This window comes from Oryzias melastigma, linkage group LG22 (genome assembly GCF_002922805.2).
Source record: "Oryzias melastigma strain HK-1 linkage group LG22, ASM292280v2, whole genome shotgun sequence".
In the NCBI taxonomy this organism is placed as follows: Eukaryota; Metazoa; Chordata; class Actinopteri; order Beloniformes; family Adrianichthyidae; genus Oryzias; species Oryzias melastigma.
The window spans coordinates 7,286,248-7,309,332 of NC_050533.1; the positions used below are offsets into that span (position 1 = coordinate 7,286,248).

The following is a 23,085-nucleotide window of genomic DNA, read 5'->3' on the forward strand; positions in this document are numbered from 1 at the left end:
AGAGGAGGGCTTGTTCTTTTCAGTCCAGGTGTGCACAGACAGAAATAGGGAATGCTGCCAAACTTCTTTTTTTTCTTTACATGAGGTTAGAAATCATGTGACGTGAGGACACACGGTGGGTGTTTAAATGGAGCTTTTCTTGTCCCATTAACACCTTCTCACAGTTGCACTTTCACCCCAGCTTGACCTCCAAGCACTTTGTCTCACATGAAGGCGGAAGGCTTTAATGCTTCCACCACGCTCGGAGCATGAAGCGATCATTGGAATGGTAAAAAAAAAAAGTTTCACCTGGCAGAGGTTGTCAAACTCGGGAGTGTAGATCTCTCTCAGGCAGATTTACTTCATTCCAGACGCAGAGGATTGAGGAATGTCCCCCCGCAGTGAGAATGAGAGGGCTATTGGAGGGAGGCCGAGACAGGCCGAGGCATCTGTACTTCAACATGATATAGGACCTGACAGTAAGTCAAGATGTTCAAAGGGTTTGGAGCCCTCACCCTTTGCTTGTCCCATGAAAAATTTCCAAAATGAGACATAACCTAAAAAAAAACCCCAGCTTTAGAAATTGTTGATTTAAACTGAAAAAGGCAACGATTCACGTGAGAACTGTGGAAAATAAAGATTTGGACAAACATGTTCATGATGGAGCATGCCTCCTGACATTACAAGCTGCCCCAGATTTTTTTTATCCTACAGAGTTACATCTGTTTAAATACTGACCATAACCCACTCGGAGAGGACAGTGAATTATGCACGGTAATCCCTAATCCACAGTGGGAAGGATGCAAAGCAGGGAAGCTCCAGTCTAAGCCATATTGTAGCAAATAATCCTCTCGTTTGGTCTCATTTTTTTTTTTTTCATGCACAGACAAATACAAATGGCAAGTTAATCTTAGCTCAACTATGAAATATCCAGACAAAAAGCAGCCCCCAAAATGAATTCCTCATAAATCCTGTCAGTTAACCTCCCAATAAACTATGTTCTTCGTGCGCACCTTTTTACTCGACAATAAAACAACTCTCCGGTTGGCAAAGGATGTTTGTGATTAGGAAGGATGTTGGCCAGAAACCTGCTCTTCCTGAATCAGCGTCAGCTTGCAGTGCAGAGGAATAAATTCCCAGCAACTGCTAAGTCTCCATGATGCATTCATATTGTGGAGTTAAAGTCACAAACTGACTCAAGCATGTCTGTGCAGGAGTCATGTAAAAAGTGATTAATGTGGTCTTATAAACAGACTATACTATTTTATCGCTCCGATTATTTTTTTCTTGGGTTTCTGCATTATTTATGATTTTTTTGTGTGCATAGCTAAAGAGAAACTCTCATAATTGAGGAGTATTTTAGTCCACCTGTGTTTGGCGTTGCTGCTGCGGTATTCAAGTGTCTGGGCGTGTCTGGTTATGCCTTTCACTTGCAGCTGCCTCTGAAAGGATTTCATTTATCTCACAGCCTTTGGTATCTTAGGTATCTTTCTCCACCTGGACCGAGTGACAACATTATTTATACCTCACTTAGCCTTTTATGTCAAGTGATATCGACAGAACGGGCTGGTATTTTGAGTATGCTGAAAACAAAAGGGCCTTCTCACAAATGACTCATCACGGTAGAGCTGACTGACGAACAAAGAGCCGTTCTCACCTTTACCCTGTTGATAACAAGGAGACCAGTGGGGCCTTTTTTCAGCCAGGTAATGATAGATTTAAAAGCAGTTTTTTCAAAATAAAAGCACAAGATCACTTTCTGGTGAGGCTGAAAGTGTAACTTTCTTTTATTACTTAATTATTTTTGAGCAAACAACAAAGTAACTTTCCACTTAATTCTCAAAACCAAGCTAAGTGGAGGTTATAAAACTAAAATTGTCAGCAAAAACATGTATTAACATGTAATTTAGCCCAAATGTTGGACATTTGAACAATTTAAGCTAAAAAAAACCCTACTGAAGATCAAGTTCGTTCATGACTTTTGGTGATTTTAAGACCCTTTAGGGCAGAAGTCTGCAACCTACGGCTCCTGGGCCTCATTTTATCTCTCCATGGTGGCTCTCTGGCTGAAGAAAGATAAAATAATAGTCATTTTCAAAAAATGTAGCTTCTATTTTAGCAGCATTAGTGTTTTATGCTAATTTGGAGTTTAGCTAATATTTTAGCAATTAATGCTAGCATTTTTGGCTAATTTGTTATCTTCTGGAGTTTTAATGCTGATGTAGAGTTTAGCTTCTATTTTAGCAACATACTAATGTTTTTTGCTAGTTTTTTGTCCACTGGGGGTTTTAGGCTAATTTGGAGTTTAGCTAATGTTTTTAGAAAAAATCCTGATGTTTTCTGCTAATTTGTTATCTACTGAAGTTTTTCTGGGATGATTAAGAATTTAGCTTCTATTTTAGCAACATGCTAACATTTTTGACTTATTTAGTTTAGAATTTGATGCTAATATGGAGTTCAGCTAAGAATTAAACAACAAGCTAGCTTTTTTTTTTGGTAATTTGGCCTCTAATTAGTGTTTTATGCTAATTTGGAGTTTAGCTAATATTTTAGCAATTAATGCTAGCATTTTTAGCTAATTTGTTATCTTCTGGAGTTTTTAATTCTAATTTGGAGTTTAGCTTTTCTTTTAGTGACATGCTAACATTTTGGTTGATTTAATTTACTGAGGAATTTTATGCTGACTTGGACCAATGATGTAGATTTTTCCCTAATTTGGCCTCTACTAAAGGTAAAAGGTAAAGATACGGCTCCTTCTAGGTTTTAATCAGTAGAAAACGAGACCAAATGGGTCTTTTACTGTTAAAGGTTGCCGACCCCTGCTTTAGGGCAAAGAAATATTTGAGAAAGTGCAGCAAAATGGGGACGTATTTCTGCTGAAAGGCTTCCCGTACAATTATAAAAACGAATCTGATGCTTCTGAACTTAGGGGCAAGCATCTTTGCCTTAAGGAAAATGAAAATGATAGCTAGAAAAAAAGAAGTAAAAGCTCAAGGGCCAACACTCAAAGCTTCAACCAGCTGCCTGCACTGATTATTTTTAGTGATTGAATGTACCTTAATACGTCTTACAGTGTGAGGTGTTCAACAAACCACTGACATTCATATAGCAAAAACCTTCAAAATGTAAATATTTATGTCTCACAGTAAGAAGACCCATGGTTCCAGTCCCGGCTGGTTTTCTTCAGCTTCCTCCTACAGTCCAGAAACATGCTTCATGGGTGAATTGATGACTCTTGGTGCGCATGGATGTGTGATTGTGGCCCTGCAACAGGCTGGCAACCAGTCGTGTACCCCACCTTCACCCAACAGTAGCCAGGTTAAGCTCTGGCAGTCCTATGACCCCATAAGGGATACAATGGATGGATAGCTGCTAGTTGGTTCACACTCAACATTTGTTTTCACTTTTCTGAGTCTCCATGGCTCTAAAATGTACCCGTTGACAAGCCTCTAAATCTGTCTGGTGTGATTTTGTCCAAGAAGAGTGAAAGAATTGTAAAATCAATGAAATGTTCTGTTTTCTGTACAGAATAAAACCAAAATATTCTGTTTCTTTCCAGCTCAGATTGAGGCCATTATTCTGGTATTAACTTATTTGAAATTATAAGAAAATGTTCATTTTAGCAAATATTTAAATGTTGCTTGGAAGTTGGCTAACGTGTTGCTATAAAACAAATTCAACACATAATTCTCCCACTTTTTTGTCTTGTCTAAGCTAAACCTGAAGAAATGTTTTGAACAAAACACTCGTGTCACCAAAGAAAGCTCATGAAGAAACTAAAAACCCTCATCAATATTTGGAGACAATTTGGAAACTCTTCAGCAAATACCATTTGTAATCTTGTGCTGAACAAATACATGCTTGACAGCTGTGTGTTAGGCTGTGGATAAAACAAAGTTAGACTGGTTGGGCTGGATAAGGGTTGTGATGCTTGTGTCTTTTGTATTGGAGCTGTACACAAACTTGTGTTGTTTGGCTCTTAAACACTTTCACTCTGGGTGAGGTTTGAGACCAAGAGATGTTGTCTCGATGGAAAAGCAAACAGATTTATTTTGAAAAGTAACATGCACACACAGAATTTGACTAATTGTTCATGCTAAAATACTAAATTATATCGATTTTGATTCATAACTTTACAATTCAACTTCCATTCCAACTAAATATTTCTTTATTAAATTTTCATTCTTAAATGATTTTATATCAGCAAAAAATGTTTTCATAAAAATCTTAATTTAAGAAAGATGTTATTAAAATTATAGATTTTTACATTAAAAAACAAGCATTTTTTTGTTAAAGGCTCACTGTGATTAAAATTGTATTTTCATGAACGTTTCTGTGACATCTTGCTGATGATGGAGGAGATATTTTAAGAAATTTAAGCTTAATCTGACTCTTGACATATACAGAAGGATGTTGGGAAGCAGGGGCAGGCTTACTCCGCACCAACATCCCTGTACACAACTAAACAGCTAATTTCTAAGAAAATACTGCATTTCTGCAGAAATTATTACCTAGAAAGCGACAGTTTTTTTTTTTCATTTTGGCTACAAACAGCATAAGCATAATTAAAAGACCACTGGGAATACTTTTACAATAGATCAAAAGATGATTAGAGTGGGTGTTTAATTATTAATGGTGGTTCATTGTGTTCCCTCTTCTGTTATTTGCACACGTCTGTAGTTTTTACTTCCAGTAAGTAAAGTAAGTATACTGTAGAATATATGACTGGAATTAATATTGTGAATAGAACAACATCAATTTATCAATCCCTAAAACAATTTTATTTTGAAGATATGTCTTCTATTTTTTTCTACTTTTATGATTTTGCCATTTTTCGACAATATAGAACAAAATCTGTCATTTTCTGGGACATAGCTTATGCGAGCGTTCATTAGAAACTTCCCTCTAAATTGCAGGGGAGGGTCATTCGCCAGGTAGTAATCCCACCCCTCAGCAGCTCATTGGCCCTGTGGTGGAGTGTTTGCCCTAAGACTGCAAGGTCGTGAGTTCAAATCCAGGCTGAGTCATACCAAAGACTAAAAATGGGAACCAGAAACTCCCTGCTTGACACTCTGCATTAACGGGTTGGATTGGAGGGTTAAGCCACCAAATGGTTCCCAAGCACAGCTGTGTCTGCAACTCACCACTCCCCCAGGGAAAAGGTCAAACATGGAGAACAAAATTCACACACCTAGGAGTGTGACAACTAAGGGGACTTTAACTTAGAGATCTGTCCGAATTCCTTCCCTACTCACTATATAGTCATATTCTAGTGCTACTATTCCAAAATCAAGTGCAGTAGACATTTCCCAGAAGTCTTTGCGAAAATCTAGCGTGCATCGATGCTCACTATTTTGGCAAACATAGACCACAATGCATTGTGGTTGAACAATTTTGGCAGAAAAAAACATGTTTAAATGTAACTTTTTGACAAATCATCCTCATTTTCATTATCAGAACACAGTGGAGTCATAAATAGGCGTTGTGAAATGTTTGTATTGTTCGATTATCCGCCGTTTCGCAAACCAAAAGTAAAGTAGTGAGCATCATGTCTGAATTGCTTTTAAAATCCAGGGCACTATATAGTCCCACACTATGTAGTTCTTTAGAAGTTAAGGGAAAGGGTGAGAATTTGGACATAACCTTCGTTTACAAGCTCACCTGCTAGCTTACAGCCCCTCACAACCCCAAATTGAAGGTGGAACAAAAATGACGAGCAATATTGAAGCTATCCAGCTGTACAAAAATAAAGATTTACAAGACATTCCAACTGCATTTTTTTTGTCTTCTGATTCACAATGATTTGAATAAGACATTAGAAAATACACTTTAACCTTAATTTTCTTTACATTTATGTACTCAATTGTAATAAAATGATAAAGGGGAAGGGTAAAAACACCAAAAAAATACGAATTTGAACTTTAAATTAGTTTCTTTAACTGTTTTCTAGTGATTAAAAATGTTTTTGTGGGTGTAAGTTTGGCTCAAATGAGTTCAAATATACTGAAAGAGTGATATTGTGATATCTGCATTTGCACTATAGATAAAGTTTTCGTTTTCAGTGTTTGGTTATGGAGTTAAACAAGAAGTCTACAGTACGAGGATTAATTCCTCCTCAATGCCCTCAGTTGCGTGCAGTTCAGTGGGAGAGAGGGGCGGGCCCTCACAGCCGGGAAGGGCGTCCTCACTGCGGTCAGACTGGGCAGAGGCAGGCCGAGGGGGTGGGTCCTCCGGCAGCAGAAAGGAAAGCCCACCTTTTTTCATTGTTAAGGACGCGGTGGAATGTGATGGTTTGATTTCCAAAAGACCAGGGAGGGGAACATCCGAGAGGAAAAAAAAAAAAGACAAACGAAAGGAAATTGAGTGAAAACGGGAAATCTAACAGGCGCCCTCCCTCTCTCCTCCTCCTCCTCCTCTTCCCCGTCGCTGTCAGAAAATGTGGACCAACTTGTGTCGCGCGCCGCGAACCGGACCGTCCGCGTGAGCTCCTCGACCCGACTGAAGTTGTGGATTTAAGCGTTCTTCGAGCCGGCGGTGGACTCTCTGAGGTAAACGCCAGCAGTCCTTGTGTCGTGTGTTTTTTGGGGGTCGAGCGGAAATGTTTTTCGGGGAGACAGACAGCGGGTTTCCTGAGTTTGGACTCTGTTCGGTCGGACTGCAGCCGTTAGGAGAACTGCGGCAAGTTTTTCCTTCCTCCTCCTCTTGTGTTCGGGGAAGAAAAAGCATCCGAATCTGCAGCCCAAACTCTGTTAGATTAAACATGGCCTCTAAATTCAACAAAACTTCTATTAAATGTTTGTTTTTATTAATTAATTACTTATTTTTTGAGTGTGGTTCACTGTTTTTCTTCGTGTTAACATGCTAGCTTCTGCTACATTTGATGCTATAGTCCACAACAAAAAACCAAAAACTGTTTCCCTCCTATTATTAGTTATATTTGGGCACCAGTTTCCTTATTTTTACAAAAAAAAAAAAAAGTTTCTCTGGTTTGGGAAAATTATGGGAATTTCGACAAACAAAAGTGAAAATGTTAAGAAACTTACCACAACCTCAAATACAGATGAATTTGTCACCACAGCAAATATAATATAATATAATTATAATAAAGTCTGGATCTAATTTTCAACAAAATTAACATTTGTCTATTTAGGATTGTTTTAAAGCAGGGAATACCTTATTTATACCTATAATTTGTATCAGAATTATACAAATATTTACCATTTCTTTGTTTGATAAGCATCCTAACAAGTCATAACTATGTATATTTCAGACAAACAAACATGTCAAGTTCTAAACTTTTCACCGTTTCCTTTACCACTGTTTATTTGACCAGAATCAAACACAAATGCAGCTATTTTTTCCCTCAGAGTTACAAGCATTTTTATAGACTGAATAAACTCACGCTGACTCATTAATGCAGTCTTAAAAGGATTGAAAGCTGTTGAACTGTTTGAAGACTTTCTCACAGCACCAGCGTTGCAAGATATCCTTGTTCTGTTAAAAGTGTCCGTGTTTGTTTTTCTCACACGTGATAAAATGTGTCACGCTTGCACGGCCTACATATGCACTTCTGGAAACAGAGTGGCTGCGGTTGAAACAGTATGTGCCTTGTGCCACCTCTCCAAAAGCAGCAACTGATGCGTATGGATGTATATGTGAAGGAAACGGTTGTGGTGCTGGAGTGTTAATCTGCCAGGTGGGGCTCTTAAAGAGCAGCACAGGGAGAGAAAAGGGGATGGAGGAGACTTGCCTTGACCTGTTTCAGACATGAAGGAGATGAAGGAACAGGGAAAAAAAAAAAAAAGAAAAACCCTGATGAGTTTCCAGTGAGACTCGCCCTCTTTGCCAGCTGTGGATTTTATGCCAGCCTGTGCTGCTGTGAACCTACTTTACTCCTGGACCGGGTACACTTGATCGTAGATCTTTTAAAGGCTTTCCTTTGGTATTCGCTGTGGGATTATAACTGTGCATGTCAGGGGAACGCGCTGTCATTTTGGAAATTGTGGAGAGACGAAAAGGGAATGATCTGCTTGAATTTCCTGCGATTATTGCTTCATTTGCACATTTCCAGCCATGGGAAGTTAGGCTCCCTCTTAGGTTTGGTTCAGTTGGCTCTCAGGATGTATAATTTCCAGCAGATGCCCTCTTGTTCCCTGAACTTGATTGCACAGCACAATGATAATTGCTCATGTTGACACAGCAGGAATGTTAGCCCCACCACCACCTGTTCTACAACCATGGGTAAAGTTAGTGCCAAGAAGTAAAAGTTGAAGTTTTCATGATGTTGTGTTGTCAGCTGCCACGCAGGGTAATAATCATACCTTGCGTCCTTTTTTTACAACCTGGTTTATTCCCAGCCTGATTGGTTTTCCACTCTGCAGAGGGCAGCGACCGCTCCACTAAACTGCCTCACTGCTTTAGGTGAAACCAAAAACTAATCATTATGGGTGTCCAATAAGGGTAATTATCAGACTAAACGCTGGACCTGGGGATTAGTGAGCGGCTAAATGACAGCTCTGGGGATTATATTAAAATATTGAGGTTTTCTGCCTGGGAGAATCCAACCACGGTGAACCTGGCCCATCAGGGATAGTTTTGGATTCTGGAGGGAATGTGCAGAGTCTCCTGCTCACACTTCCATGTGGAATTAAGTGACGTGTTGCAAGTGCACGGAAACAAGAATGGGACTCACGTACTGCTCACATGGGTGTAAAAACACATTTCTTGATATAATTTCAGTTGCCTTATTATAAAAAAAAGCCTCAAAAACTTAGGCTACACTTAGTATTGCATTTTTTGGAGTATGTGGCGTTATTCTTTTAGAAAAAAAATAGTTTGGCCAGGTGTGCAACTTATTCTCAGGAGCAACTTTAATATGATGATTTATTTCAACAAAATAGGGTAATATATTTATAATTTTCCACTAACAAGTTGCCTTTTAGCTGTTATTTCCCTCTAACAACCACTAGAGAGACCTGTAGGTGTCTGTGTCAGCATTTGGTACTGACAGCAACACAGAAGAAGAACTTAGTCTAAAACAAACAATCTGACTGTTCTCATTCTGAACATTATATTTTTCTTATTTGCATCGATACATTATTATTGTCTTTATTTTTTTCTTTGTCTGACTAATGCCGGACAGCAAGTCATGAAACTGAGTTATAGTAATAGTCTGCATTGCCTGGATGTATTTTAAGTGTGTTCAGGGCTAAATGTTGTTGTTGTTGTTGGTTGTACATTTTAACCTAACCCTAACTCTTCCTCCGGGTCCATGTGGCCAAGAAAAAAGTTCAGCACTGGCTGTTTTTTAAATCAGAACTTTGCTACTTTTTCTTCTATTTCTGTTTCCAGTATTCTAGTTAGTTCTGCACACATCAGAATGATTTATTCCAATCAAACATGTGGCGGATGTAAATGTTTGTTATAATCTGATAAAATTTTTAGGGCCATGTGCACAGATTCAATTCTAATCCGATTTGATCAGATTTAAGTCATGTACACGCACCTAGTGACACAGACGTAACACTGGTAGTGCCGTCATTCATTTGCAACTCTTGGAGTAGAAAGTAAAGATTGCAGTGAAAATAAAGGATTGAATGATCTCATGAGTCCAGAAATGGAGAGATGCTTTTGTAGAGCTCCTCAAAATAAAAAAATCTGATCTCTCGCATAATTAACAGCAATGTATGTAGCAATGCGGCTAAAAACTTGTAACAATGACTTCTCCCACTCGCATCTGGAGCATCAAGTTTATTAGGATTTTTGGACAAGCTTTGAGAATGTTGAAAAAAAGGACCTGAATGCAAATTTGACGCGTGATTCTCGCTTGATGTGAAGGCTGCATTATGCTGGGTTGTTCAGAAGTGTTACACTTTTCTCCCAAAAGTTCAGCTTATCATCCAGTACGACTTGTATATCATATTTTTCTTCTTTACTTTGTGTTTTTTTATCTTTTACTGCTGCAATTTATAATCCAGGGTGATTTATAGTCTGAAAAATACCTACATTTTTTTTACCCTTTTGAGCTTTAAAATGTAACCTTCTCAACTCCTGAAATCAAAACACTGCCCACTTTATAGTGTTTCAGGAAATGAGCTCATAACCAAGTTAAATATATGTTCATATCATGGATGGATTTAGCATTGGATGATATTTGTTATTATTAGCAGTTGGCTCCCTGTTTTACTGTAGCTGCTCATCCTGGAATAGAGCAGCTGGAGAGTGATGTTCCAGACGTTACGAAGCATTCTCCCTCACAACCATGCATAAAGCCCACACACAGTATACGGCTGTATATTCTTCATGAGTCTGTCTGTGTCTTGTGATAATGCAATAAAGTACTCAGCATCCTGTTGACAATACGCAGGCCAGCTGGAGCCGCGGTGTTGTAACAAGCATGTTGGAAGGTGGCTGAATTCCAAAAAGATGCCGTTGTGAGATTCTGCACGTTTGTACTGCATTTCTAGGGTTTGTGGGGAAAAAGATCAGAAAACTAGACTATTATTTAAACATTTATGGTCTATAAAACACTGGTATATTTCTATAGGTTTTATTAAATGAAAATTTAACTTTTTTAGGTTAAAATTTACATGTTCTAATTTTACAATTGACTATTTTTACCACTCTAATACTAAAGAAATGTATTTTTTTAATGATTTTCTTAATTGTAGTTGCTTCTCAGTTGTAAAACAATTTACTTTTGTCTAAAGAACAATATTAGTCCATTATTTATATATTATTCACTTGTCATACAGACATCTTTATCAGCTTTACTCATAGTGTGTAGCTCCAAGATTTTAAGAGAATAATCAGGCTTAACAAATTTACATTTATTAATACTTTTTTGTGTGATCTGGATGACTCTGATCCACACTTATAGCCACACTTTTTTGTTGTTGTTAAAGTGTTTTTTTTCCACTGTGTATGTAAAAACACATACTTTCATTTAAATGTCATTCTCTGTACTATTTTAGATTTCATTTTCTCAGATTTTTGCCAAATTATTTAAAACAGCTTTTCTGATTCCACCTATAACATGTTAATATCATTCTGGTTAACCCTTAAACTGCAGATTAGTGTACCTTAACAGTTAATGAAACAAGAAGTTTACTATTTCAAATGGGAAAAATATTTAAAATCATTGTTCTACTGGTCCTGGAAGACTGGATTACAGTATTTTTCACAAGAAATGGAACGGAATTCTGGTGTCTTGTGATTTTTATTTTTTTTTTTTAAGACTCAGTGACATTGGTTTATTTATTTATTAATCCTGGCATTTAGTAGAGATGACGAATAACTGTCAGATATTGTTTTTTGTTTTTATATATCCATTTTGTGTAGCTTCATTAGTTTTTTTATATTTTCTCTTATTTTGAAAGTTTTATTTTATGAGTTGGCTGTTATTTGGTTAGTTCTTTCTTGACCTCTCTCCTCTTTTTCTGACTGCTCCTTCTGTAATCCGGTGATCTGAGCTGAGTAGTGATTACAGATGGAGTTCAAACACTAAACTGTGTGTGGTTACGCTTTTTGCTGTGTGCGTCTGCGTTTCAGGGCACTTTTGCTTGGTGTAGGGCGTGGATCTTTCATCATATACAAGACACTGACTGTCATTCAGTCAGCAAGCAGCAGTTAGAAGAAGTACCTTGAAGTTTTCAGGCTTTCACACTAAGCACTCTAAATGGCTTTGCATTATACACTGTCAGCCACATAAATGAAATGGCTCAAATACCTCTCATCCAAATGTGTCTAAGTGAAAAATAATCACCCAGGCTAGTTCCTGAAAGCATGCTAAGCTGTCTTCTCTTTGTAATGTTATCAACTACGCGCTCTTGTTCAGATAAAGCCACTTGTAAGAGTGTCAGATCAGTAGTTTGTCATAACTTATTTATGGCATTCCTTAAACTTAAAACTATGTGGATGTTGCAAATTTTAAATATTCGTAAATTCTCCAAAACTACTCTGCAAGCTGTGTCTTGTGATGTGTGTTACTGATTCATAACTTCACAAAGTACTGCTGCCTTTCATTTATCCATTTCCAAAGCTTACATCCCTGGAATTTGCTGACCTGTAAATGTTTTATTCAGTTACAGGATGATTATCAAACACGTTACATGAGCAGGTGGTTATGAATGCAGAATTGTTTTGGACAACTTGGTCTGTAGACGGATGAGCAATTGTGCAGGCACTCAGAAGTTTGAAGTAATTTTTGAAATGTTAGTTCAAGTTATTCTGATCAGCATATGGAGGTGAAGTTTCTTCTTTTCCTTTTGTGAAGGAATGTTCACGTCAATGGAGACCTGTCAAGTGACACTCAAAATTAGTGTTACCGTAGTGTACTTTTACCTCAGTTAACCCAGCTCTGCCTCCTGAACTAAATGAATGGTTCAGTGTAAGGGTGAATATTTGTAAAAGGTAATCGTGATAACAGGGTTGTAAAACCAAAGTATAAAATAACCAAACAAACATCCTTCTCACCAGCATGGCTTCCCAGGAAATGTTCTTGGGCAATTTCAACTTCACCTTCTGTGGAATCCTTGTTAGTGGTTTGAATTTATGAACCTTCATACCTGTTCATGTGTTTACAATTTAGTTCAATTTGCAGTTCAAACAAATACATATAACATATTTTTTGGACTCTAAGTCGCTCCACAGTGTAAGTCGCAGCAATAAAAACTAAACTAAACAAACAAAAAAAACAACCCAACAACACAGTAAAGAAGAAAAAAATCACATATAAGTTGCACCTGAGTATAAGTCGCACCCCCGGTCAAACTATGCAAAAAAACATCTTATACTCTAAAGAATACAGTGTCACTTTCCAAATTTTCCCTTCAAAACCAGATTTTATTTCTCATGACAAAACAGTTTTTAAACAAATAGTGGTTTTATCTTTGCGTGGTTAATAGTTTAATTTTAAAAAATTACCTAAAAATGTAGTAGTTTTTGATTTAATACCAAACTGTATGATACAACAATAAAGGGGTCTATATCAAGCAAAAATCAACCTTTTTGAGCCTTTTAGGGTATTACAAAGTTAATTCCTTAAGAAAAACAACCCCACGTATTTTGATCCATTCACACATATTTGAGTATTCCTCTAAAACCCTCCGCTCTGAGCTCTAGCCCCTCCCAGTCTACAAAAGCGAGCGGGTCTTCACAATTAGGGCAGAAAATCTTTGGGTAACTCATGATACGATGCGATTTATGATACATGGCTGACGATACAATAGTATCTCGATATGGCAAACATTGCAATAATCAATATATTACATTGGTAATCTATGATATATAACTATTTTTAAAACAAATATATCTTTATTTTTTCTGCAAATATTTATTTTTAGAACAATTTAAAACACAATATGTCAATTTAATGCTCTATCCAATATTACTGTGTCTTTGCAATGATTACATACATTTTAAGGTAACAAATAAATGACAATTCGTGTTTAGAACTAAAATGCGATTCTAAGTTTTAGTTTTTTGTTGTTTTATAATACACAAATTATATATCGAACCAAAACAAAACTGTGACCCAAAACTTAGGGTTTGAACTAAATCCTGGAGAAAGTGAATTGTCTCTAAAAACTAACTGAGTGACATTGCAGCTTCTAAGTACAATTTTTTGAAAAAAATTGAAAATGTAAAAGTTTAAAGTACTAACTTTAGGTACATTAATAAATGTTTTCATTTGTGCTGTGGCGGCTGTGGATTAGTGATAGAGCGGTCAACCTCTGATTGGAAGATTGTGGGTTCGGTTCCTGCCTTGTCCGCCCATGAATCAAAGTGTCCTTGGTCAAGACACTGAACCTCACATTCACATTATAGGTTGGCTCCAATGATAGGCTTTGGAGCTGCCATCTTTGTGAATGTATGGGTAAATGGTACTGTGGCTCTAAAGTGCTTTGGGCATTCTAAGAATGTAGTAAAGGGCTATAAAAGTATTGTCCATTTATCTTTTTGTTTTTTTTTTACCCCATTCAGAGCTGACATTCTCCAGGTTTGTCTTTTCTCCCTGTTTGATATGTTTTTATTATTAATTCTGGAAGTTAACTGCAATTCATTTGGACTCAAGTAGTTTAACCGTCTGAGTCACCTGTTGAAGCCTCAACGTTCTGTATTTTCCTGCTTTTGTTGGCATTGATGTTACAGAAGCCATAAATCCAAGGTCTTTATCTTCTATATTTGATGTATTGTTGTATCTGCGGTTGAACGTTGGTTTCCTTCTCATGTTCTGGGAGCCATTTCTGTCCATTTTTATTTTTTTGTCAAAGATGTATTTGAGGTTGTTGGTGTATCCTGGTGGCTGCAGGTGATAAATCCTCTAATGTGTAATCGGTGGCCTGGCCAAACCAGCCACCTCACATGGCTGGAGTTTGGACCTGGTTGGCTGATGTGAGTCACTGTGACTGTTTTGCCTTTCTTCAGGCTGACTTATACGAAAGCCTTCTGTTGTGTTTTGGTTTAAAAAAAGAAAAAAACAACTCAAACTGGTTTTTGGGATGACCTTTAGATTTTCAACACCTTGTGAAGGTGACCACCATGCTGACTTAGGAAGAAAAGAAGAGAAAAATGCAAAGAAAGGGCTTTGAAGGTCTGTGGTTTGGACGGGGAACCATCAGGCAGAGGTATTTTTAAGAGGAGACAGACAACGTGGATTTCTCAAGTTTTTTGTGTGTGTTATTTTCACCTCACCTCTTTTCTCCCTTTGATCGTTATCTTGTCTCCCTCATTCTCTAAGGAGGAGCCCCCCCTTCCCCTTTCCTCTTAGCTTTCACAGCCCTGCCTGGTGTCCAGGAGTATTTTTGGAAGTTAATGAAAAGAGAAATCTGAACTGCTTATCCTTAAAAGGCATGTCTGGGTCAGCTGGGTGGAAACTTGTGTTATTAATGTCCTTCACATTTTCTGTGTGAGTGGGTCATCTGTGAGTATGAGTGTGTTTGCTGCAGTTCAGAACAGGAATTTTGTGGCTTGAGGGGACCTGGAGAGAAGGAGGGTGGGCTTACGAAACAGGCCTACATCTTCAGGAAGGGGAGAGTGGGGGGGTGAGTGGCATATTTAGCATATTTTAGGAGCCATTCCAGTCTGGTTCAAGATGTGTTCTTCCTCTCAGAGATCTAAAGGAACAATCAGAGAATGGTCTGTGGAGGGAAACGTTAATGTCAGTCTGGTGATGCTGATGGTGGAATATTGAGCAGACGTCACATATCACACTTCAGTGGCGTCAGAGATGAGAAGCGGGTTACACATGTGTTGGGAATGTAAGAAAACACCACCTCATGTCACCGACATGCTAACATTCTGTCTACAACCTGACTAACATCCATAAAAGGCTTTATTTTGAGCCAAAGCCCTTCACTTAGCAGCAGGGTTTGACTTGGGCACTGCCACTAGAATTAAATAAGTGTTTATGTCCTTCCAACTGTAATAAGCATGTTTAAATCTTCATCCAGAGAACTTATGGTGCTTTAGTCTCTTATTTTCTGTTGGATGACCGTGGACTGACATGACTTCGGTTGGCAGAAGCTCTGTGGTTGCAGTCTCACTGTTTGGGGGAAGGCGTGGATGAACCTGCACTAAAACGGGAAAACTTTTGTTCTTTTTACCTAAAAATTGGGGAAGCTAACCTTTTAACACTGTTTTTTTTTTGTGTGTTGCGAAAAGAAACATGAAATTCCATCAGTTTAATCTTAAGTAGCAAGTATCAGATGTGAATTAGAACCCATGCAAGTGCAATGAGGAAGCTCAGAACAAATATAGATGCTCATAAAATATAGGATAATTGTAAGCATTACCATGTAAATTATAGTATCAAACTACAGGACGAACTTTCAAAGGAATCCCTGTTCCACTAACTCATTCTTTTTATATTTCAAAAGCAACATATATTTATAGAAAGTTGCTCCATTTATTTTTGCTAGTCCAAAACTGTTGTATTATTATTAGACTACGACTAGCGTCAATAATAAAACCTTGTGCCCATTTTCTTTTAGTCCTCTTAGGTCTGCTCCACTTGTTTTCTTTTCTTCTCCTTCACTTTTGGTCGTTATTTTTTTTTTAATTATTGGTCTAAAAATTTATCCATCTAAATGCAAGTCACAAGAAGAAAGCCATTTAAAATTCAGTACCGTTTGTTTTTTTTTATTTGCATACGGTAGGTACGACAACAACTAGGAAGCTAATGTTGGTTAACATTAGTTTACTTTAGCAGCTTTTGATCTTTAGAATTTTTCAGAATATTGTTAATTGGCAGAAAAATCCGCCCAGTTTATTGGTTTATGCTATTGCGCCATAACTCAACAAACTAAGAAAATAATAATTAAAAATCCAACTGAATTGCTTATAGAGTAGGATAAATTTAAGATGAGAATTGAGGAATTTTAGAGTATATTCGGACTAGTAAAATTATTTGTTCTGGTCCAAGACTGCTTAATTTGTTTCGCATCGAGTCCTAAACCTTGCGTTTCTTCTGTATTCAGATTTCTGTCAAGAGGACTTTCTTGCTCCACAACAAAGCATGCAAACAAAACCATGTGACTAACGATCTCTTCACTCATTGGCCAGGAATTATGAGGGCAGGACAAACCGAGACTACCTTGAAAGATGGGTCAAAGAGGGGTTTGTGGTCCCGGACCAGGGTTCGCTTGGATGTATGAAAATGCTGCAGATTTGTTCCGGATCAGAGGAAACAAACTCTGGTTTCCTTTAAGCGGACCGAATGTATCCAGTCTAAATGCACCCTTTGAAAAACAGAAGTAGGTTTTAGATGACACCTCCTGCAGTTTCACCTTTACCTATGCAAGTCTTTTTTTCCCCCTGTGTTTGTGTGTCCAGGCATTAGCGTTTGATTATTTGGCCAAGCACAACTAGATCCTTTTCACTTCCTTTCTAAGTGGCTGACTGATCATACATGAGGTGTTTGAAGTTCTCTACTGTATGAGAGATTTCCACATTCACACACACTCCTGTCTGACCTGCTCTGAGCCTCTGCTCTACTGGGCGGCTCTCAAAATAAAATTCCTCCTGCAGATTATTTTTCCTGTGATCACAAAATATACATGTTCATAGAGAGAGGAATGTTGGGGAAGCCATGGCAACATGAATGTTTCCTTTTCTACAGTTTCTTCTATCTTTGGCTACTTGGTTTTCTGTTCACCATATAAATTTAACAACTAAGATATTTTAAGGATCCCTGTTTTTTGTTGTTGTTCATCCAGTTAGTCTCTTCATGCAGCCATCCCTTCCCTAGTCCTTGTTTTTGGTTATTTTCCTAACACATTTTTTGCACCACTTCCATTTTGAAGAGCATCTGAGTTGGTTTTCATGGTTTTTGCTTCTTTGCCAACATCACTTTTGGAGCTTTCTGCTGCTTTGACCAGGGGAAGTGAAGCAGCACAATCCTACTTAAGTAAATGCCTTAAAATAGACTGCAGAGTGCAGCTTTTCCTTTAAAGACCCATGAAACTCTTTCACAACAACTTAGTTTTATATAGTGAATAGGAGTAGAATAAAACTGTTTTGGGTGAGTGGAACTTCAACCTAAAGTTGTTAAGGTTGCTTTACTTTTTATAAAAGATCCACTTCAATAAAGGTTGTGCTTTAAAAATGTTCTTATGGCATTTTTAAGTTGCATTTCTGAGTATTTCTTTAATCAAGTTGTTGTATATCAAGGGAAGATGAAAAAACGAAATTAGAAAAATATGGTATTTGTTACATAGAAACAGGCTCCCAGTTCTGCTACATTCTGTTGTATCCACTTGCAGACGACTAGATCCATATATGTCTTTGTTTTCCTCATCCAAGCTGGGATTTGGCTCAAAACTGTACGTCTGTATAGCTCCAATGTTGCTTGGCATTTTCGTGGCACCACTAATGTCAGGTTGGGGCTATAAGCTAGTTGAAGATCAATGAGAAGGGAAAGTGGGAGCAGGGTTGCTCGGAGGCAAATTTTTAATGAACTCTCCAGAAACTATGCCCTAGAAAACACCATTCTTTTCTATAATTTTGGCCAAAACAGTATAAACATAATTTAAAAACCACTGGGAATACTTTTAAAATAGCTCAAAAGATGATGGGAGTGAGTCTTTAATGACACGGGAAAAAAAGCAACAGATGAGACATGTTAATACCCAGTCTGTGGCTTTAAAGTTTTACTAACAAGTCTATTTACCAATTTACTGCATCTCTTAAATGGCTCAAACAAGTGAATGCCATCTGGCCCCAACTACTGTCATTCAAAGATTTGTTTCTGCTCAACAAGTCTGGAAAATGTAATCACCAAGTTGTTAGTCAAACAAAACACAATTTTTAGGCTGTGTCAACTTGAAGTAAAATCCAGACATTTGGGCTGTAAACAAGCAATCAAGTCTCTTCTTGCATTTGTTTTTGTTTTGAATCGCTCTTCTCAGTTTTAGACACGCATCAACATGGCAAAATAATGTGCTTTACTTACTGTTAAGTCAACACACATCGATGATGAAAATTCATTTTCACAGCTTAAGTTCATGAGTGCAGAGACGAGAGCATCGCAGTAAACCTCTGAGCAGCTCAATTGGGTTCTTATGAACATTGTCCAATGCCAGACTTATAATCTGATCAAACCTCCAACCTGCCTCCTTTTCCTGTGTGTCTGCGTTTATTTGGAAAGCTTAGCAAGTCACATTACCGCCTCCCCCTCCTCTGGTCTCCTTCGTTCCATTGCAGAATCCTTAAATATTGCATGTCAGACATGTACCTCATGGGTTTGATTCAGTCTAAGCTGTCATGGGAGGCTGCAGTTTGGCCTTTTGACGATTTATTCAAACGTTTTGAACATGTCAACTAGAGGACATAAATTGCTGAGTGGTTTGTTGTGTTGTGAGATGTTTGGATTTCTTTGCGAGGGGCATGTATCTATATAACACGTGTGCTTTTGTGTTTAGCTTCTTCTTGTGGCCTAGACAAATGTGCTTGCCACATGTGGTGGTGTGTTTTGACTGCCTGCTCAAAAGTAAGGAAAAGCTCAGTGCCCCTGGCAAGAGTGAGTTTTGCCCACCCACTAGGTTAAACTTTTAGCCTTCATCTCTTTGTTTTCTCCCTCTACTTTTACCTTTAACGCTTTCTTTCCTACTAAACCCTCTCAAATGTTTCCCATTCTTTCCTCTTATAAGGGTGCTCCTTCTCTGCCCCCTTTTTTCCTCCGCTAGGTGTGGACCGCACACAAGAATGTGGTTAAATGGGTGTTTTATCTCTCCTGCCAGCCATCTGGATCTGTACACCCTGCCATGCCAAACATTTGAGACACAATTGCCCTTAAAAGGAAACAATAGAAGCCAATCAATTCTGCTCTGCCAGTCATGGAGCGACTTGTTCCTGCATGGGCTCGGTCACGCTCACACAAAACAAGGAAGTGTTTGGTAACTCAGCTGCCTGGCATTTTCCCTCAGTTTTACCTGTTTGTTGTAATCAAACTTAATAGCATGAAATCATCGTTACCAGGGCAATGAGGCAATGTTCTGGCCGTAGGGAAAAAAAATGGTTCTAGAGGCTGAGGTACATGTATTTACTAATACTATTAATATTTATTTAATGATTTAAAAACTGAATGAATATGGAGAAAAGAATAGTGTTTTTTAAAAGACTTGGATGGAAATCTTATAAATGGCCTCTTGGCATAAATGTTTCAAAAATGTTAGCAGAAATTGATATTTTCAAGCTGCTTTTGTTCACCTTTGCTCATTCATACAAAACAGAAGATGCAGGGTAGCATTGTGGGATTAGCTGATGGATTTTTACAATTTTTAAAGAAATGTCTCCATCTTTGTGTGTCTCACAAATCTATTGAGTCCCTCATACCACCTCAGGCATACTCTAACTAACTTTTAGCAACCAAACTGCGTCAAGGGTATATAATAAAGTATTTTGACTAGTATAACTCCAAAAACATGTTGTATTTTGTATCAGTTTATTATAAATGATACACAAAAGCCTTTGTAGAAGATAATTGTGTCCAAGAAAAGTAGTTTTTTACTAATATGATCTTTTTTGATTGAGAAACTAAGGTAAAAACTTTCTTTTTCTCGTTTTCTCTAGGCGCTCCAATACGGACCGGTATTTTGAGCGTTTCCATTGTAAAACGGACCCATTAAACAGTACCAAACCGTACCTCTTGAAGGTCCCCACTGGTTGTAGGTCTATAGGAAAAATGAACATGACGGTTGGGGTGGAACTGCTGTAGCATCCCATTGATGGGCAGAAATTGTTGAGAACATTAGAAAGCGCCAATATAGCGCTAAGTTAGCATTTCCAGTGTTTTCCTCTTTACGTCGATATTCTTCTTCGCCGACTCTTCTTCCAAACAACATTAAACACCAAAAGAAACAAGCAAGCTGCTGGATGACCTCCATAGTTGTTGCTTTTCTAGTCGTTGCACAATGACACAACGATGCGCTAGCGGTCTACACCACGCATGCGCCGTGAAAACAATCCGCTCTGTGGAAGCAAGGCTTAACTGAGTGAAAACGCTCGCCAAAATTAACTGGATCGTATTGTACCGGCCCACTCAGTGGATTATTTGTTGTTGTTTTTGTTGTTTTCTTGATTGTATATAATCTTCCAAAATTGATAGAAAATTTGGATAATCGGGCATCACAGTTGTCACAAAAAGAATAGCTAAGTCAGGGTTACGACTTGACACAATTCAATGAAATATCAATTTAGTTTGGATTTAAATACTTTAATTTAACTAGCAGTTTATCCATAACAAAGTTGGAATTTTTATTTAGAAAATTAAACTTTCACACATAAAGAAAACCAAAAAAGCAACAGTAAGCTATTTCTTTGTCAAAAACAACACTAGAAAATGGTTTTAAAGGACAATCTGCTAATGTATTTCTTTGACTATTGTTCAAGTCAAAATTGATTTGATCTTTTTTTTTAAAGCCCATAGTTACAGTGAAGTGTGTGTATGTTTTTTTTTTTTTTTTTGTAAATCCCAGACCATTTAAGGATTGTAAATCCCAGCTTCTTAGAGCCGGTTCTCCGGGTTTTGTTTAAAGCGTAAGATTAAATGGTTTTTCAGGCGAATGGCTCATCACCCTTTAGGAAAAAAAAAAAGTTACCCCACCTTTGCCATGCAGTTGGAATGCAAACAGGAGGAGGAATGCTTTGGCCCGTCTTCAGCGGCAGCACATGAAAAATTAAGCACTTCTTCTAATCTTCACCTCTTGTCTTTCATGAGCTCCTTATGTCTGCTACTTTCTTGATATATTTCCCGTCTCTCCCCATCGTTTTCCTGACTGTTTATCTGTACATTCTCTCAGCCGCTTTTGGCCTATCCTTCTCTTTTGTGAGGTATCCTGTCCACTGTGTTTGATTTGGGCATTCCTTTCCCTCTTAGCAGACAAAACAACCCAGGACCCTTCTGAACTGCATCCCCCAGCGCACACAAATGTATACACACTTACACTTGCTCTCTTCTGCTAATCACACACAGGAAATGGGCTCTGATGCAAACGAGCCCTGTCTGGCAACTGGAACCAGGATATCAGACCTTCAAATGTTCTCCACTTAAACTTTAAAAACTCCCAGTATTTGCTAAAATCTGCAAAACTGTACATAAAATATAAGTCTAATTGTGTTTGTGCGAATAAGAATTTTTTTTAGCAAAATGATGTATTTATAATACATTTAATTAAAAGTAAATGTTTTTTTTCTACCCGTGGTTATTACAGTTGACCAAGATTATGCATTTTTAAGTATAATACTTAAAAAATATATATATTCTTTAGAGTAAAGTTTTTTTTATATCTTCCTGTAAGATATATATTTGATTTGGTTAGTATTTTCATGTTTTTTCCCCAAATATTTTAAAATGCAATTATTTTTTCATTTTTATTAATATCCATGTTTGAAATTGATTACAAAGGAGTTGGTGGAGAAAATTGATAAAGTAATTTAAAGATGACTGGAAATACTTATTTTTTGTTTGTGGAATAATTTATAAATACTAGACTGTTTACCATTATTTGCATAGCTTTTTGATGCAAACTACTAGTTTAATTAGTGGATTTTTAAAAATTCAGTATAACATCAATTACTTTTGAGCCACGTGATCTTGAATTGATGAAATGAAATGAATGAATCATTTGGAGCTCAGAAACTGACCCTTATGGCGGCAACCAGACCTTTATCCTGGTGAATGATTTGATGTAATATTTTTAAACTTAAATGTGGAAATACATCATTTTTGGTTAACTTGCTGTTTAAAAGAATCATATTTATTGTCTTAATTTACATCTTTCTTAATCTTAAAATGTTTTTTTCACCAAAAAATATTTTATTGATGCATTTTTTTAACATTGTTTAGGGTTTTCCCTGATAGAAGGGTTGTTGTGTACCATGAGAATGTCGAATGATTCAGCAAAACCTGTTTGTTGATGCTAGACTGTCACACAGCTGAGTGCAGAGCAGCCGGGCTTTGCTCCTTTGAAGGAATGTGCAGGATAGTACAGAAAGTGGAGTTGGATTGGCAGGAGCCGCGATGAGAATGATGTTCTCCGTCAGTCACTTCTAAGGAAGCAGGAAGAGTCGTGGAGTAGATCACTTGTCGTTGCGGTTTCTTTAACTTTAGCCTTTATATTTGGACTACTTTCTTTTTTTTCTTCTCAAACTATGCAGCACATTTTGGTTTAATGGATAGACTGTTCACACTGTAAGCGAACCACACCAGGGTCCACTTGCAAGGAAAAAGAGACCCTAAATATTTGGAGATTCTCTGTCCTTATTACCCTTAAAGCAAAATCATGAAATCTAATTCCAAATTTAAAAAATATGTTTAATTAATTGATTTGACATGACATCATCATTAGGTTAGAAAGAAAACAGCTGGACTTAATTTAAAACTGGATGATGTTTGAACACTTTCCAAGTAATACAGACATCAAAGACTGTGTTTTCTATGTACATTCCTCAGTCTACACTTACATTAGCTGTGTATTATTTACCTTGTACACACATGGTCGTGATCAAGGCATCCCTCTAAAACTTAAAGCAAGAATCTGTGTAAGGGAAAAAAAGGTAGACGTGAGGTTCGAGCATTTCAAAAAGTGCTGATCTGTATAAGGTTTT

At 37.5% G+C, this 23,085-nt stretch overlaps 1 protein-coding gene across 3 annotated transcripts in view; it reads left to right on the forward strand.

The window, feature by feature from the left end:
* Window positions 1–5,921: 5,921 nt before the first annotated feature.
* The window catches only part of luzp1 (leucine zipper protein 1), a 46,214-nt gene continuing 29,050 nt past the window's right edge, over window positions 5,922–23,085 (forward strand). For 2 of the 3 annotated variants that reach the window (XM_024269807.2, XM_024269824.2), the window contains exon 1: window positions 5,922–6,527. The gene's annotated coding sequence lies outside the window, so the exon portion shown is untranslated. Of the gene's footprint in view, window positions 6,528–13,557; window positions 14,607–23,085 lie in introns of those variants that run through there. The other variant, XM_024269814.2, reaches the window with a different exon arrangement.